Source organism: Artemia franciscana, unplaced genomic scaffold (assembly GCF_032884065.1).
Source record: "Artemia franciscana unplaced genomic scaffold, ASM3288406v1 Scaffold_1032, whole genome shotgun sequence".
NCBI classification, from domain to species: domain Eukaryota; kingdom Metazoa; phylum Arthropoda; class Branchiopoda; order Anostraca; family Artemiidae; genus Artemia; species Artemia franciscana.
The window spans coordinates 101,874-118,229 of record NW_027062726.1 but is presented as its reverse complement, the minus strand read 5'-3'; positions in this window follow the sequence as shown (position 1 = coordinate 118,229).

Below are 16,356 nucleotides of genomic sequence, written 5' to 3'. Positions count from 1 at the left end.
CTTTCGTCATTCCAGGCAAAAAAAAACGATTACGCGTGCTCGTTACTTGGTTTTTTCGATACCCAAGTGTCACGAATGGATGCAGCTAAGAATGTCTTTCCGCGAATTATTTGGAATGACCAAGCGATCTCCTTTCATTATGATCTCGTCTGCAACTGTTAGTTCATGGCTGATGTTCCAGAATGGGTTGAGCGTTGGAGGGAGGTTTCTTCTGCAGGATGGCCAACCTTTTTGGATTGCTTGTGCAAGCTTAGCTAACTGGGGGTCGGATTTTGTCTCCTGTTTCAGTCTCTCGAGTCTGGCGTTGCTGATTGGTAGAAGAGACATGATGGAGTGAATGTATGATTCTATTTCTTTTTCCATTTTATTATCTTCTCCGGGAAGGCTTAGCCACGACAGGGTATCAGGAACGGGAATTTCCTTGCCGGGGCGAAATGCTATTATAAGATCGTATGGTTGAATTCTTAAAAGCATCCTCTGCAGTCTTGGTGATGACTTTGATATTGGGCGATTTAGGATTACTTGCAGGGATTTGTGGTCAGAGACGACCGTGAATTTTTGGCCGTAGAGATACTGGTGGAAATGTATACAGCTGAAAAGGATAGCATAAAGTTCCTTCTCTATATGCGAGTAGTTCTGCTCGGTGAATTTTAGTGAGCCTGATGCAAGGGAGATTGGCTTTCCATTTTGACTGAGAGTGGCACCGAGGCCAAATTTTGAGGCGTCGACTTGTAGCTCAACATTGCCTGCAGTTGGATCAAAGGATGCTAATGAGCTTCAAATTCATTCTTTGATATGAGTGAATGATGTATCATGCTGTTGTTCCCACTTAAATTGTCGCTGTTTTACTAGGTCACGGAGTGGCTGATTTATTGATGATAGATTGGAGATATACCTTGCAAGGTAATTCATCATTCCTAATTCTGTCTGGAGTTCATCTTTTGTATTAGGGGTTTGCATTTCACGCAGCGCTCGGACCTTTTGTTGGTCTGGGTGGATTCCATATTCAGAGATCACATGCCCAAAATACGGTATGTTATTGCACTTGAATACACATTTTTGGAGGTTTAGTTTGACTCCTTCTTTACGGGCCCTTATGAGAGCACTGCGAACATTCACATCCTTTTCCTCAATTATTTTTCCTGAGATAATAATGTCGTCAACAATAACAGAGAAGGCTTGGATGCCTTCAAATGCTTCTTCCATGCGGCGTTGGAATTCGTCCTGAGCTGAAATCAGTCCAAACGACATTCTTTTGAACTTATAACGGCCGTATGGTGTGTTGAAGGTTTTCAGCTGAGATGATTCTTTGTCTAGGACCAGGGACCAATAACCATGACGAGCGTCTAGTTTTGTGAAGAACTTTGCCCCAGCGCGTCTAAGTATTGCTTCATCGAATATTGGCATGGGATGACGTGGCCTTTTGATAGCCTTATTCAGGTCATGTAGGTCAATGCTAACTCGGACACTTTTGTCAGGCTTTTCAATTACAACCACAGTGTTTACCCAATCTGTGGGCTGTAGTTCCTTTTCGATTACTCCAAGCTCTTCCATTCTGTTGATTTCCTTTTTGAATTTATCTTGGAAGGGAATGGGGATGCGTCTAGCGGTACAGCTTTGGGTTCAGCTCCTTCTCTTAGTGTGATGTGGCATCCTCCTGTGAGCTGTCCAATACCGTGGAATATGTCTTGGAATTCTTCTGTGAACAGGTCTGGTTTCGGGGCTTTTGAATTTTTTACTGTCAGGATCAGCCTGAATAGTTTAAGCTTGTGACTGGATTCAAAGTCAAGGATTGGCATGGGGGCATCTCTTACTATGAAGAAGGGCTGTACTTCATTGCATCCGTTAGTGTCTGCGCATTTAAGGTTACATTAGCCAATTGTGGGGATTTTCTGACCTCCAAAACTAGTAAGTATTTGTAGGGTCTTGTTAATTCTTGGTCTTGGTTTGAGAGTATTGAAAAATCTTTCAGGTATGATATTAGCTTGAGCACCAGTATCTATTTTGAAGATGATATTGATTTGTTTATTCATCAAGAGCTTTACATATGGCTGATCATCACCTTTGTCCTTGTTTATAATATCATTAAATAGCTCATCACTACTGTCATTCCTGTGATCGTGATTTTGATGTTGTTGGCTTATAAAGTTTATTGATTTTGTAGTGCTTTTGCAAACATTTGCAAAATGATTTGGTTTGTCACAGTTGCTGCATATTTTTCCTTTAGCTGGGCATTTGTGGGAGGCTGAATAATCTCCACCACAGTAATAGCATTATCTACTTGATGTGGAATAGTTTATTTTATTTTATTTTTCGACAAAGTCAATCTCCTGCTTCATGTATGTTTCTTGATATGGTTGGCTTCCACTTGGATCGGATTGTGACATTGTTTTGAGCTGCATCTGGGTTTCTACATGCGTTCGAGCAATAGTAACTGCGTGTGACAAGGTAACGTTGGACCCTACTTGGGGGAGCTTCTCTCTAACCTTTGCTGATGAAATTCCCCATACGAATCTGTCTCTTATCATTTTCTTTTTATAGCTGTCGTCGTATATGCACATTCACGAGCCAGAATCTTCGAATTGGTTATGTATTGCTCAACTGATTCGTTATCTCGCTGGTCAAGTTTATGAAATAGGTACCTTGAGAAGACAGTGCTGCTTTTTGGGTTGAAGTATTCAAAGAATTTGTTTATATATGATTGAATTTTATTTTGCTCTTCTGTTGTGAATGTAAAAGTAGTGAAGATGTCTCTTCCTTTATCTCCAAGCACAATTAGTAAAAAGGCGCACTGGACTTTTTCACTTTTTTCACTCAGGGGGCCTTCAAACATCAGAGTTGCATGGTTTTTAAATCTTGTCCATGCTTCTTTAAGATTGTCACTTGTCCAGTCCATTGTTGGGTAAGGAACACTGGTTTCCTTCTTTACGAGGCTTCTAACACCATGTAAAAATTATGGCCTTTTATTTGAATAAGTGCTAGAAACCCAGGTCACCTAGAATAGAAAGGTGAGTTAAAATGTTACACATAACTATATTATAAAAAATTAAAACTGCTTTTAAATTAGCAGAAGTTTTTGATGTAACAGCAATTAGAAAAATATTCGGTATATAAGAACCGGATTGCAGTAGTATACTTCAGGAAAGAAAGGGGCACATCTCTGTTAAACATGATAAATTTTTGTTTGTTGAAATTTTTCATGATAAATAGATCCACTGGTATGTCTTATGTCCTGATAACGTAATACTTTCAAAGGTTTTCAAGTTATGTGTTTGCAAAAATAAACTATCCTATCTAAGTTTTTAAATAAGCATTAGCAAAGATACTACAGAGGAATTTCGGACGAGAGTCTCATAGCCACTCTACCATTGTCACTATAGGTTATCGATACATTATCGTATTTAACGTTATTTTGTTTATATTGAATCTTATTGTAAAATGCAGTCAAATTTTAAAATAATCAACGCTAAGACTGCTTCCCCGATTAGATATCATTTAAGTATTTTAAATTAAACTAGAGAAGAAAGAGCACCTTATAAACACTTTAGATAACTATTGGATTTTATCTCTTCTAAGCGTCTTAACCATTTATAAACACTTTGGACCATCCATAATTGATTTGTTCACTTACTTTGATCATTCATGAACACTTTAAATGACTTACAGATCCCTTTTAAACCCTTTAGATGCTTTATAAATGTCTTAGAATACTTGTAAAGGCTTAAAGTACCTAAGAGTTTTAGAGCAATTATAGATGCTTTAGATGACTTTTAAACACCTTTTATCCCTTATGAAGGACTTAAGAAACTTATGAAGGCTTTCGTGCACTTTCAAAAATTTTAAACGCTTACAGATCCCTTAGATCAGTATAGAATCATTAAAAAACTTAGAAACAGTTTATATCACTTAATATCACTTATAAATGGTTTATAACATTTATAAACGTGTAAGATCACTTTAGAGTTTTATTGAACGTTCTAGATTACTTATAAGCACTTCAAACAATTTATAAACGGTTTTGATCACTCGTAAAAGCTTTTGATCATATAGAAATCGTATATCACATATAAATTATTATAAAGATCAGTTATAAATGCTCTCGATCAAATATGGCTCGGAGCAATTAAAAACGCATAATATCACCTATAATCTCAGATCACGTGTATTGAGAATGCCTCATATCCCTTAGATTGCTTATGATCACCTATTAACACTTCATATTATTTATAAACGTTCATTATCGCTTAAAATTCACTTAAAACAGCTTTACATCATTTTTAAAACTTTAAATAACGTTTAAACGTTTTAAATGTCTCATTACGTTTTAATTTTAATCACAATCTATTGAATGATCTATATGGATTTAAAGCAATCTAAAGTTTTTATTAAATTTATCAAAAGAAAAATAGGATATCGGGATCCCCGTGGTTCGATCCTTGAGTCGCTATTTTTTTTGATATATTTTTCAAAATAAAGGATATCCTTTCTAATTGAATATTAATAATGTATCCTGACTTGAGATTAGTTAAAAGTGATTTTATGGGTTTGAAACAGTTACTAATTCTTTAGATCACCTACAAATGATTAATGTCACTTAAAACTGCTTTAGACAACCGTTTATGCATAAGAAAATTTATAAACAGCTTGGCCAACTAGTAAATGGTGTCAAACACTAATAAACGCTTTATAACAATTATAAATACTTTCCATCACCTATTAACGTTCTCTACTACTTTGAAATGCTTTAGATACATTGTAAACACTTTAAATCAAGTATAATAGCTCTAGATACCTTTTAAACACTGTGTATCATTTGAAAATACTTTAGATCTCCTATAGTATATTCAGATATCATATATTTGCTTCAGATCACTTACAAACACTTTGGATCACTTATAAACGCTTTAGATCACTTGTAAATGATCTAGATAACATATAAACACTTTAGAATATTTATAGTTTTATCACTTCTAAACACCTTAGAGTACTAATAAACGCTTTGAATCACTAATAAAGGATTTAAAACATATTAAAAAAGCTTCAAATAATTTATAAAACCACTATATGGCTTATTAAGAACGCCCATTTATCACTTTAATTAATACTTTTGATTACTTACAAACATTGTAGAAAATTTACGATGGCTTAGAACAATTAGAAACGCATCGGGTCACCTCTAAATTTCTAAATCACTGATAACCCCTTTTAATCACTTAAGAAAACTTTATAGAAAGGATTTAGGCCACTTGTAAATTTTTAAATTACTGATAAGCCCTTTTAATAACTTTAGATCACTCAGAAACATTTTAAATTACTTTTAAACTCTTTAGACCTCTTTTAAACACTTACTACTACTACTACTACTAATAACTCACTGCAGCACCAAGCCGCCTGAGGCCAACACAGCTACGCACGCTCCTCCTCCAACCTAATCTATTTAAAGCCTCCCTCTTTACACCCTCCTAGGAAGTTCCCATTTCCTTTAAATCCTTATTTATGACATCCTCCCAACCCAGACAAGGACGACCTGCTTTCCGTGTAGCCCCAGACGGTTGGCCAAAAAGGACAATCTTCGGTAATCTGTCATCCTTCATCCGTAGAACGTGGCCTAGCCATCTCAACCTTTCTTTCATTATAGCCCCAGAAAGCGGGATTGAACCACACTTTTCGTACAACCTACTGTTTGAGATACGGTCAGTCAGCCGGGTACCCAGAACAATCCGTAGGCAATTTCTCTGGAAAACATCTAGTAAATTTTCATCTGCTTTTCGGAGTGTCCATGCTTCAGAGCCATATTTGACCACTGTCATCACTGTAGCTTCCAATATTCTAATCTTGGTTTGTAGGCTTATCTTTCTATTCTTCCAAACTTTTTTTAACTGTGAAAAAACACCCTGAGCTTTAGCTATTCTACTTTTAACATCTTCACTGCTCCCACCATCTTTACTAATAATACTACCAAGGTAACTGAAGCTCCCAACCTGATCAATCTTTTCGTTACCTAAGGTCACCTGTTCATCTTCACTTATTCCTAACATTAGTGACTTAGTCTTCTTAACATTAATTTTCAAGCCTATTTTAGCACCCTGAACTCGTAAAACCTCTAAAAATTCATTCATTTTGCTCACACTTTCATCTAATATGCTTAAATCATCAGCATAATCTAAGTCCAGGAGCGTTCTTCCTCCCCATTTGATTCCATGGTCTCCAATTGCCTTTCCTGTGCTCTTTAAGACGAAGTCCATCAAAATGATCCATATAAAGGGGGATAGAACACAACCCTGCTTAACTCCTGTTTTAATACAAAACCAGTTGCTAACCTCATTTCCTACCTTAACCGCAGCAGTATTATTCTCGTACATAGCGCAAATCACTTTAATGTATTTTTCTGGTATACCATATAACGATAAGACCTTTGTTAACGCTGTTCTATCAACAGAATCGAAAGCTTGCTCATAATCGATAAAACTAAGGACCAAAGGTGTTTGACAACGAAGGGACTTCTCAATTATTAACCTAAGAGTGAAAACATGGTCGACACATCCTCTACCTTTTCTAAAACCGCATTGTTCTTCCCTTAAAACTTTGTCTACAGCATGTCTCAGTCTAAAAAGTATCATATTACTCAGTAATTTGCTACCTACAGAGACCAGACTAATGCCTCGATAATTCCGACATTCACTCTTGTCACCTTTCTTATACAGTGGTTTAATTAAGGTTTTTCTAAAATCATTGGGTACTTCCCCTTTTTCAAAAATCATGTTCATAATCTTCAGTAGCTTATTCCTAACCTCAGAGCCACCATATTTAAGGAACTCATTAATCATACTATCAGCACCTGGGGCCTTATTATTTTTTAATCCTTCTAGTACTGTCGCTAATTCTTCCTCACTAAACAAATCTTCCTTCACATCCAAGGTATCACAAACTTTTTCATTTTCATCTATATCTTTTCCTGCAACTGTATCTCGGTTTAGCACATTCTCAAAATGTTCCACCCATCTTTCTTTAACTTTTTCCTTATCACTAATTGTGACCCCATTTCTATCTTTAACTGGGACTAGTCCGGATCGGCTACTCCCTTTCAATTTATTAACATGCCAGTATAATATTTTACTATTATGCCGTCTAGCCGCATCTTCCAGATCCTCAGCAATTTTATCCATCGCCTCCATTTCACATCTCCTTAGTTCATATTTTAATGCTTTCTCCACTTTCTTTACATTCCTTTTGTTTTCATACGACCTATCGCTCAGATAATTCTTATACAAACCCCTTCTACTCTCTATTAAACCTAAAGCTTTTTCACTAATATTCCTAGTTGCTGTCTTAGCACTCTTCCCTAGGACACCATCAGCAACTTCACAAATTGTTTTTCTGAAATTATTCCATCCATCTTCCACATTGTCAAATTTTAAACCCTCAAGTTTAGTACTCAACTGTTCCTGGAATTTTTTTCTCAAATTTTCATCCTGAAGTCTACCAACATCATAACTTCCCGGGAGGGAGTTACTCTTCCGAAATTTCAGCTTTAAATTAACCTTAGACACTACTAGATGGTGATCTTTACTTTTAACATCAATAACGGCACTCCTATACACCCTAGTATCTTGTATTGATCCTGCTAGTCTTCTGTTTACAATAACATAATCAATAAGGTTTGCTGTCTTACCATCACGTGAATACCATGTCAACTTATGGGCCATTTTGTGACCAAACACCGTATTGGTTATAACTAGGTTGTTATACCTACAAAATTGCAAAAGCCTATAGCCATTACTGTTTTCTTTTCCTACACCAAAATTACCTAGGCTAGGATACCATCTATCCCTATTTCTACCAACCTGGGCATTAAAATCTCCTAGCAAAAACACCATATTTCTATCTGGTACCCTGTCTATTTGCTCCTGTAACTGTAAGTAAAATTCATCTGAGTCACTAGTATCTCCATCAGTTGGTTCAATGGGGGCATATACTACTATAACTGATACCCTAAACTTTATAGTCATAAAATGAGCGATTAGTATACTATTATTATCCCAGCCTAAACAAGACTTAGCAGCTTGTTTATTCATCATGCGCTCTACTTCCTATCTATGTACCCCATCCTTCCTGCCTGAGTAGACAAATTCTAAATCACCTAATTTCATGCTTCCTACCCCTGGGATATGAGTTTCTGAAACTCCTAATAAATCCAGTTCAAACCGTCTGAATTCGTCAGTCAAAATGTCGATGCGATAGTCATTTTTAATGTCATAACATTCCAAGTTCCAATTTTCATGTTCTTTAAATCTTTGAAATTATTTTGGCCTCAAGAAAAGCAGTGATCCCGGATACCAGTGCAGGATGGGGACCAACATATCTTCTCAAGTCTACACCGAAGCGCTTAAGCCGGCTTAGAACCGGACAGCAAGAAGTCCCTGGGACCTCCAGTAAGTTGGAGGCTTTGTGCAATCCTGGGCCCATCTTGGTCACAACATGGTTTTCAGCACTTGGCGATGCTCTTCTATCAACAAGAGTCGAAATCCTGCACAGACAGTCCCAAGCCTATTACCTCCGACTCATTATATATTCATGCCTACAAATATTATGCTACTACGGGGAGGCAGCCCATAGTAGATAAATTAGCTAGGAAGAGGTTTTTCAGCCCGAAAACGCCCATCAAAACAAACCAAGCCCAGAAAATTTTACAATAATCAGAATCCCGTACGAGTGCTGTGTTGTTTACTAGGCTATAATTTCCTCGAGGGGCGCCACTCCTCAAGTGGGAAAAATTGACCGCAAGTTTCCCAGTCTTGCAGGTACCCCGAAAGGGTCGAGGCAGCCCTTTACAGAGGCCGTTGTCCATAAATCTGGATCTTACGCCCTGCCGCAGTTGTCCTCCTATAGAGGATCCTCCCACGATGGTGTTCTGCTTCACCATGCAATTTAACCCATTACTGGGACACTTAGAACACATGGACATGGACACATGGGACACTTTTAAACACTTAGAACACATCTAAGAGGCTTAGATAACTTATAAAAGACTGGATTGACTTAAATTCTGGCTACCATCTTCACCAATTTATTCATAAAATTTATATTTTGTTGCATGAAAAGAACAACATACTTGGTTTCCGTAAGCAAAATGCTCTGCTTTTTTTTGCTCAGCTGCTTTAATTGTCTTCTACCTTTATTTTGATTAAATTCTACATTATACGATTCAACAACAGCTATTATGCAATAGGGTACCTTCATTTGTTTATCTATATGCTTAAATTTATTTTAGGGATTAAATATTTTAATTTAGAACCATTTAGAATTTTTGATGGTTGTGACATTATGAAATTAGGATCTTCACAATTTTTGTTTATTGTACTTTTCAATTTTTTCTTGTTCATTAGAGTTTCTTCCCCTGAATGTATATAGATGAACTTTCAGATAGTGTTTATTTATTTGAATTCTTAGTAACCAGCTTCAATCCTTAACAAAAATATAATGGTTGTTAAAATAAAGTAAATTAATCACATTTGTAGCATTTTTCTATCGGCGTTTGAAAATATGAAAGGAAATAATAAACGAAAAGAGAAAATCAAATAGGTAAGAAACGAGGATTTTGTCAGCCAGTAGCAAAATAGGAAAATGAAAATCAAGCAAATATTTCGACAAAGCCCCCACCAAGTCGTCTTCAGTGCTAAAAAAAATAAGAAAGAGGAAAAAAACAAACAAAAAACAAAACAACTACAAAATCTAACCTTCTTAAGTTAACTCTACGAGAGGAGAAAAGACACTGAATCAAACAACAAAAGCCCAACTCGAAATCAATGAAAGAGAAGTTACCAATTTGATTGAATAAGTATCCTTTGCCTTGAAACAGATTTTAACTGTCTATATTTTCGGTTTTCATTAGATATGCCGACAGGTTGTCTCAAATTAGACAGGGTGAAAATATTCATAGAGTCTTTTAATATTAAGTTGTCATAAATTGGGCTTAAGGAAATATCTTCCGTGTCTCTATTTATAGCCAAATTTCTATTTATATGTTTTTTTTTTTATCTCAATTGCCTTTTAAAAGATTTCGGTAGGCCATTTAAGGTAGATATTAAAGTTGCCTCTTCAAAAAGAACTAAATGGTCTGGATTTTCGTGTATATTATGGACCAGAGTTGAATCAAAGTTTTCATTTTTATTTTCATATTACAGGGACTTATCTTTTGAAATTTTGTGCTCATGCAATCGTTCCTCTAGTTGTTGATGGTTCCTGCTAATGTAAAATTTTACACATGAACACGGGACTATGTAGACACCTCTAACTAGTATAGGGTCTTTTTTATCCTTTCCTGAGTTGAAAAAATGTTCAAATTTTTTGTTCTTGCACTTTTTTCTTGTAGTTTGTGAACGTGGTCAGGACTCTCTAAAAGATTTTTGGCATATTTGAACTCTTTTGATACAAAACTTCAATTCAAAATAGAACTGGAAGATTCAGGAAAGCTCAATTTCTTGGATCTTTTAATTATAAAAAATACTCATAGCCTTGAATTTTCTATATATTGAAAGTCGACCCATAATGATCGGTATCTATATTTCTCGTCAAATAATCCTCCTTGCGTAAAAAGAAGGGTAGTAATTTCTTTAGTCGAGAGGGTACTAAAAATATGTTCACATGATCATGTAAAATCCGAGTTAGATTACGTTCAAGATATCCTATTCTGCAATGGTTATCCAATCAATCTCATTGAAAACATGACAGATAGACGATAAAAAAAGGTAAAACAGGTTCATAGGGAGCCCGTCCTCCTTGATTCAGTTACACTGGCAATTGAGAAAAAAGCTTTCACTACATTAACCTACGTCTCAAAAGTGAGCGACAAACTTGGGAAATTTAAAAAAAAACTTAATCTCTCTGTTTCTTTCAAAACTGAACAAAAAGTTAAACATTTTTTCAACTCAGGAAAGGATAAAACGGACCCCATACTAGGTAGTGGTGTCTACAGAGTCCCGTGTTCATGTGCAAAATTTTACATTGGCAAAACCTATCAACAGCTAGGGGAACGATTGCATGAACACAAAATTTCAATAGATAAAGTCCCTGAGATTTGAAAATAAAAATGACAACACTAATTCAGCTCTGGCCCAGCATATATACAAAAATCCAGACCATTTAGTTCATTTTGAAGAGACCACTTTATTATCTACCGTAAATGGCCTACCACAATCTTCTAAAGAGGCAAATGAGATAAAAAAAATATATAAATAGAAATTTGGCTATGAATAGAAACACGAAAATATTTCCTTAAGCCCAATTTATAACAACTTAATATTAAAAGACTCTAATGTTTTCGTCCAGTCTAAGTTAAGACAACTTGTCCGCATATCTAATGAGAATCGAAATTGTAGACAGGCAAAATCTGTTGCAAGGCAAAGGGTACGTAATCAATTTAATTGGTAACTTCTCTTTCATTGATTTCAAACTGTTTTTTTGTTGTTCTATTCAGTGTCTTTTCTCTTCTCGTAGAGTTCACTTAAGAAGGTTAGATTTTGCACTTGTTTTGTTCTTTGTTTTCGTTTCTCTGTCCTATTTTTTTGAGTACTGAGGACGACTTGGCGGAGGTTCTTGTCGAAATATTTGCTTGATTTTCATTTTCATCTTTTGCTACTGGCTGACAAAATTCTCGTTTTTCACCTGTTTGATTTTTCTCTTTTCATTCATTATTTCCTTTCTTGTTTTCATACGTCATACATAGCTAGTACGGTCTCAGAACTTTTTTTTCTTTTAAACTTAGTTATTGGAATATGAGCTTTAATCACTTTATTTTTACTTATTTCAAATAAAGAGATTTTAATATTATATTTGTTTTTAAATTTGTAAATATCTTGAATGTTCGTTGGAAAATTAGTCATTTGATTTATAAAAATTACCCATTGTCTACGCAGAGTAATTTTTATTGGGAAGCATCCTTACATTTTAGGATTGCAAGACGAATTTTCTGCGGTTTTTTTTCGTGAGGAAACTTTCAATGGAAGGGAAGTTTCAAGTGTTGAACTTGTCAGAGGGAATCATAATTATACACATGGGAATTTTCCAGAATTCTTGTACAAAATTCTTTGTATATTTCTTGCTTTCTTTCTTCCGTCTCAATTGACGCGTGGAGTTTTTAAGAGTATTTGTCTTGGGTAAATTTTCACCGGAATCGAATTGTCTAGAGGATAAATTCATTGGCAGGCTATTTTTACGTGGAGATAGAGCTAGAAATCCTTGGATTATTTAATAAGCAATCAGTAAATTAAATTAGAAGACGAGTTTTTCAACAGTAGAGTAAGGAGCTACATTGAAACATAAAATGAACAAAAGTTAGTACGTAAATGAAGGTGGTCACCCCCTTCTCAACACCTAGCTCTTTACACTAAAGTTTGAATTTTGTTGTAATTCTTTAAGAGCGACTCCTAAAACACACGGGTCTTTTATTGGAACAAAAAGAAGCATTTTTAAAAAGTGCTAAAAAAACTTTAGCGTAAAGAGCCAGGTGTTGAGAAGCAACAACTACCTTAGCATAACACTATCCCCAATATTTCCATTCCCATATTTGGCATTATGCAGTACATTCCTCTTCCAGTAATTTTCACAGCCACATCTCAAATTTCTAAGCCAGTGAGCGTGAGATGGATCCTTTCAACAATAAGACGAAACATACACTTACAAAGAGACCTCCCTTTTCCTGTCTAGTTTCACGATTTTATTTTTCAAGTATTTAGAAATGATCGATGTGCGTTTTTTTTTATATTAGTCACAGAATATCGAGCTGTTCTTGTAATTTTTATCAGTTATTTTCAAAAAAACGTAATTTACGACAGAAATAAATGAAAATATTTGGTAGTAAAAAAGATAAATATCATTTTTTTATAATATTGAATATTTCGATCAATTCTAAGAAGAAAAGCTTAAGGGCTTGTCTTCCATCATCCAATTTTCTAAATGCAGTTATACCTATAATCTTCGGTTATTAAGCATTGCTAACATCTAAATTTTTGGGGAGGGGATTTAAAATTTGCAATAGAATTAGAAGAGGATAAGAAACTTCCTTTTCTGGATGTTCTTCTTTGAAAAATGGAAAATAGTCTGGATTTTGAGATTTACAGAAAACCTTCTAACATTAATAGGTTTTTGTCGTTTTTCGACGGTCATACTCGCCAAGTAAAAATTGGTTTAATCAAATCCTTATCTGACCGCATTTTTAGAATTTGCTCTCCAAAATTCATTGAGGAAGAATTATTTTTGTTAACAGAAATTTTAATAAGTAACCAGTATCCGGGCTGGTTAATTGACCTGACTTTTTCGAAAAGAAGAAACAATTTCTAGAATTTTCTAACGATATTCTGGAAACAACAGAAAAGAAATATATTTTTTGTTATCTACCATATGTTCCAGGGTTGAGTGAGAAACTTAAAAGAATTTAAAAAAATTATGGCTTAAAGGTAGCTTTAAGAGGTAGTAATAATTTGGCCAATTTTGTAAATTATGGAACGGATTGAACTTTCGTAGAGCAACAAAGTGGGGTTTATAAAATCCCATGTACTTGTCGAAGCTTTTATTTGGGATGTACTAACCAGAATTTAAAAATGAGATTGCTACAACAGCCTAATTCTATTTCATCGTCTTTAAAGCAAAATACTAAACCTGAAGATTTTACGTCGGCTCTTTGGGAACATATTATAATTATCCTAATCATTTTATTTTGTTTGAAAATGTTTCTTTAATTTTCTAGGGACCAAGGCTTAAAAAAAAATTTTCAGGGAAACAATCGAAATTAAAAAAAAAATATATTCAAGAATAATTCCATAAATGGAGATACAGGTGAATTTGGATTGAATTCAATTTATGATAATTTACTGAGGCCAAATAAAGTAAATATCATATCACCTAAGAGCTATGACCTCTGTCCACGTAATAAGTCAAATAATAAAATCATATTATAAATTTTTTGAAATCTTCTCCTGCTTTCTTTGACCCTATCCCACCTGGAATTCTTGCGAGAAATGTTAAACACCTTGGTGTCAGAATTTCAAGTAATCTTGAGTAGGAAGTGCACGTTTCAAATATTATTAAACAAGCAAATATTTCATTATTTATGTTCTAACTATACACATTATATATGTTCCAACTGTCCTTAAAAAAAGTTCGGAAGAATAAAAAGATAGAAAGTCTGCAAGCCAGGATTAGTATATTGGAAGCAACAGTGATGACAGTGGTTAAATATGGCTCTGAAGCAAGGGCCCTCCGAAAAGCAGACGAAAACTTACTAGATTATTTCCATAGAAATTGCCTACGGATTCTTATGGGTACCCTACTGACTGACCATATTTCAAACAGTAGGTTGTACGAAAAATGTGGTTCAATCCCACTTTCTAGGGCTAAAATGAAAGAAAGGTTGAGATGGCCAGGCCACTTTCTGCGGATGATGGATCTCTTTGGCCAAGATTGTCCTTTTTGGCCAACCGTCTGGATCTACATGGAAACAGGTCGTCCTTGTCTGGGGTGGGAGGATTTCATAAATTAAGATTTAAAGGAGATGAGAGCTTCCTGGGAGGGTGAAAGGAGGAAGGCCTTGAATAGAATAGATTGGAAAAGGAGTGTGCGTTGCTGTGTTGGCCTCGGGGGGCTCGGTGCTGTGGTGAGATATTAAAAGTAGCAGTAATAGTAAACTGTTAAGCAAATTAAATTGCCTTAGGATGCACTCCCTCCGTGTTTGTTTATCACTTATCAGGCTTCTATTGGAATAGGCATGTCTGGATTGGCATTCACAACTTTGGAGTGAGCTTCGAGAAAAAATCGATTTGGTCCAAAAGCATTCACTCAGGATCATCTACAAGGAGAGCAAAGTACCATACTCCTTTCTTATTAAATCCGCACGCAATGCCATGTTAAGAAAAGGAGACAACAAATTTATTTGTGTTTTGCTAAATCCGCAATATTTAATCCTCGTACTGAAGACATCTTTCCAGATTTTCATGATCTCATTAGACCCCAACTCCCTCGCTTAGCTTCTTTGGTAATTCTAACGTATTCTCCAGTCCATAATATTACTGAGAGGTTTAGAAAAAGTCTTATCCACTGTATTCTGGAGTGCCTTAATAATTCCTAAGCTATGTCATGCAAGAAAATTCATTCCTCCGACCCCTCATGTCAGTTGCTCGTGTATGCTCAAAATTATCAGGCGTAAGTGCTTTTATTTATCTTTGACCACTTTTAATTTGCCTATTTGTGATATTTATTTATGCTCTATTTTATTTTTGCCCTTGCCTTCGCTAAAATCCTTTTTTTAGCTGTAAATTTGTCATTTTGACATTTAATTTGACTTGATTTTCAGTGTTTTTATATTATTTTACAGTATTTGACGTAGAATGCAAATTCAGCAATGTTTTTTTTTTCTATCCTGTGATTTTTTTTATTTCTCACCCTTTTTGTTTTCGCCATTAATCGAATAAATCTCATTTTAGTTCTTGTACTTGGATTTTTGCTTCTTTTTCCTTTGTGTTAAATTTTATTGACCTTTCTTATGCTTGACTGATGTTTCTTCTACTTTTGTACTGATGTAATATTTGTTTCTTTGTTTTGCTATTTCTTTTTAGACATCTGAAGCGAATTTGGCTCTCTTAGAGCTTGTGATAGCCTTTGAAAATAAAAACTTTTTTTTTTATCTTTCTCGTGTAGGGTTTTTTCTTTAATTTCTTTTTACATTAGTTTGCTAAAAGTATTTCTAATTTCTAATTTTAATAGCCAAATAAAAACCCTGCTGTGAATTTTGAACACTTTTTAAGAGAAATATGTGATCGCTACCAACGAGAATATATGGATGATTTAATTTACACCCTCGTCACACATTAGTTGTAAAAAGTTATTAGTTTCTTTATCATTTAGCATATAGTGGTGGTTTAACTCCAATATTTATAAAAGTATATTTTTAAAATCTCTTGTATGAAACAAAATTCTTATATTTTATATTTTTTTAGAGAAAAGTTTAAATAATTTCATTTGATTAATCAAGGGCTCTGTAGCATATTAATTGATGTAAATTGTTTGCACCATCAACTTGCAATTCTTAAAATTTCTAGGTTATTAATTTTTTTCCGGATGATATAAAATCAAGATAAGTTTGGCACAAGGTTTGTAGCTGTGCCTTTCATCCAAATATTGTCTATTGCTGTTTTATTTATTCTTTAAGTGTGTTGTTTTGGGCTGGAAATTAATCATTTTCTATTTTATAAAAAGTCACAACAATTATCGTTTTATGTCTAGGGTTTTAAGTGAGATATGAGTTTTAGTGCTATATGGCGACTTGCTTAGGCTGGCTTCTGGTATTTGGGTAGGGTGTAATAT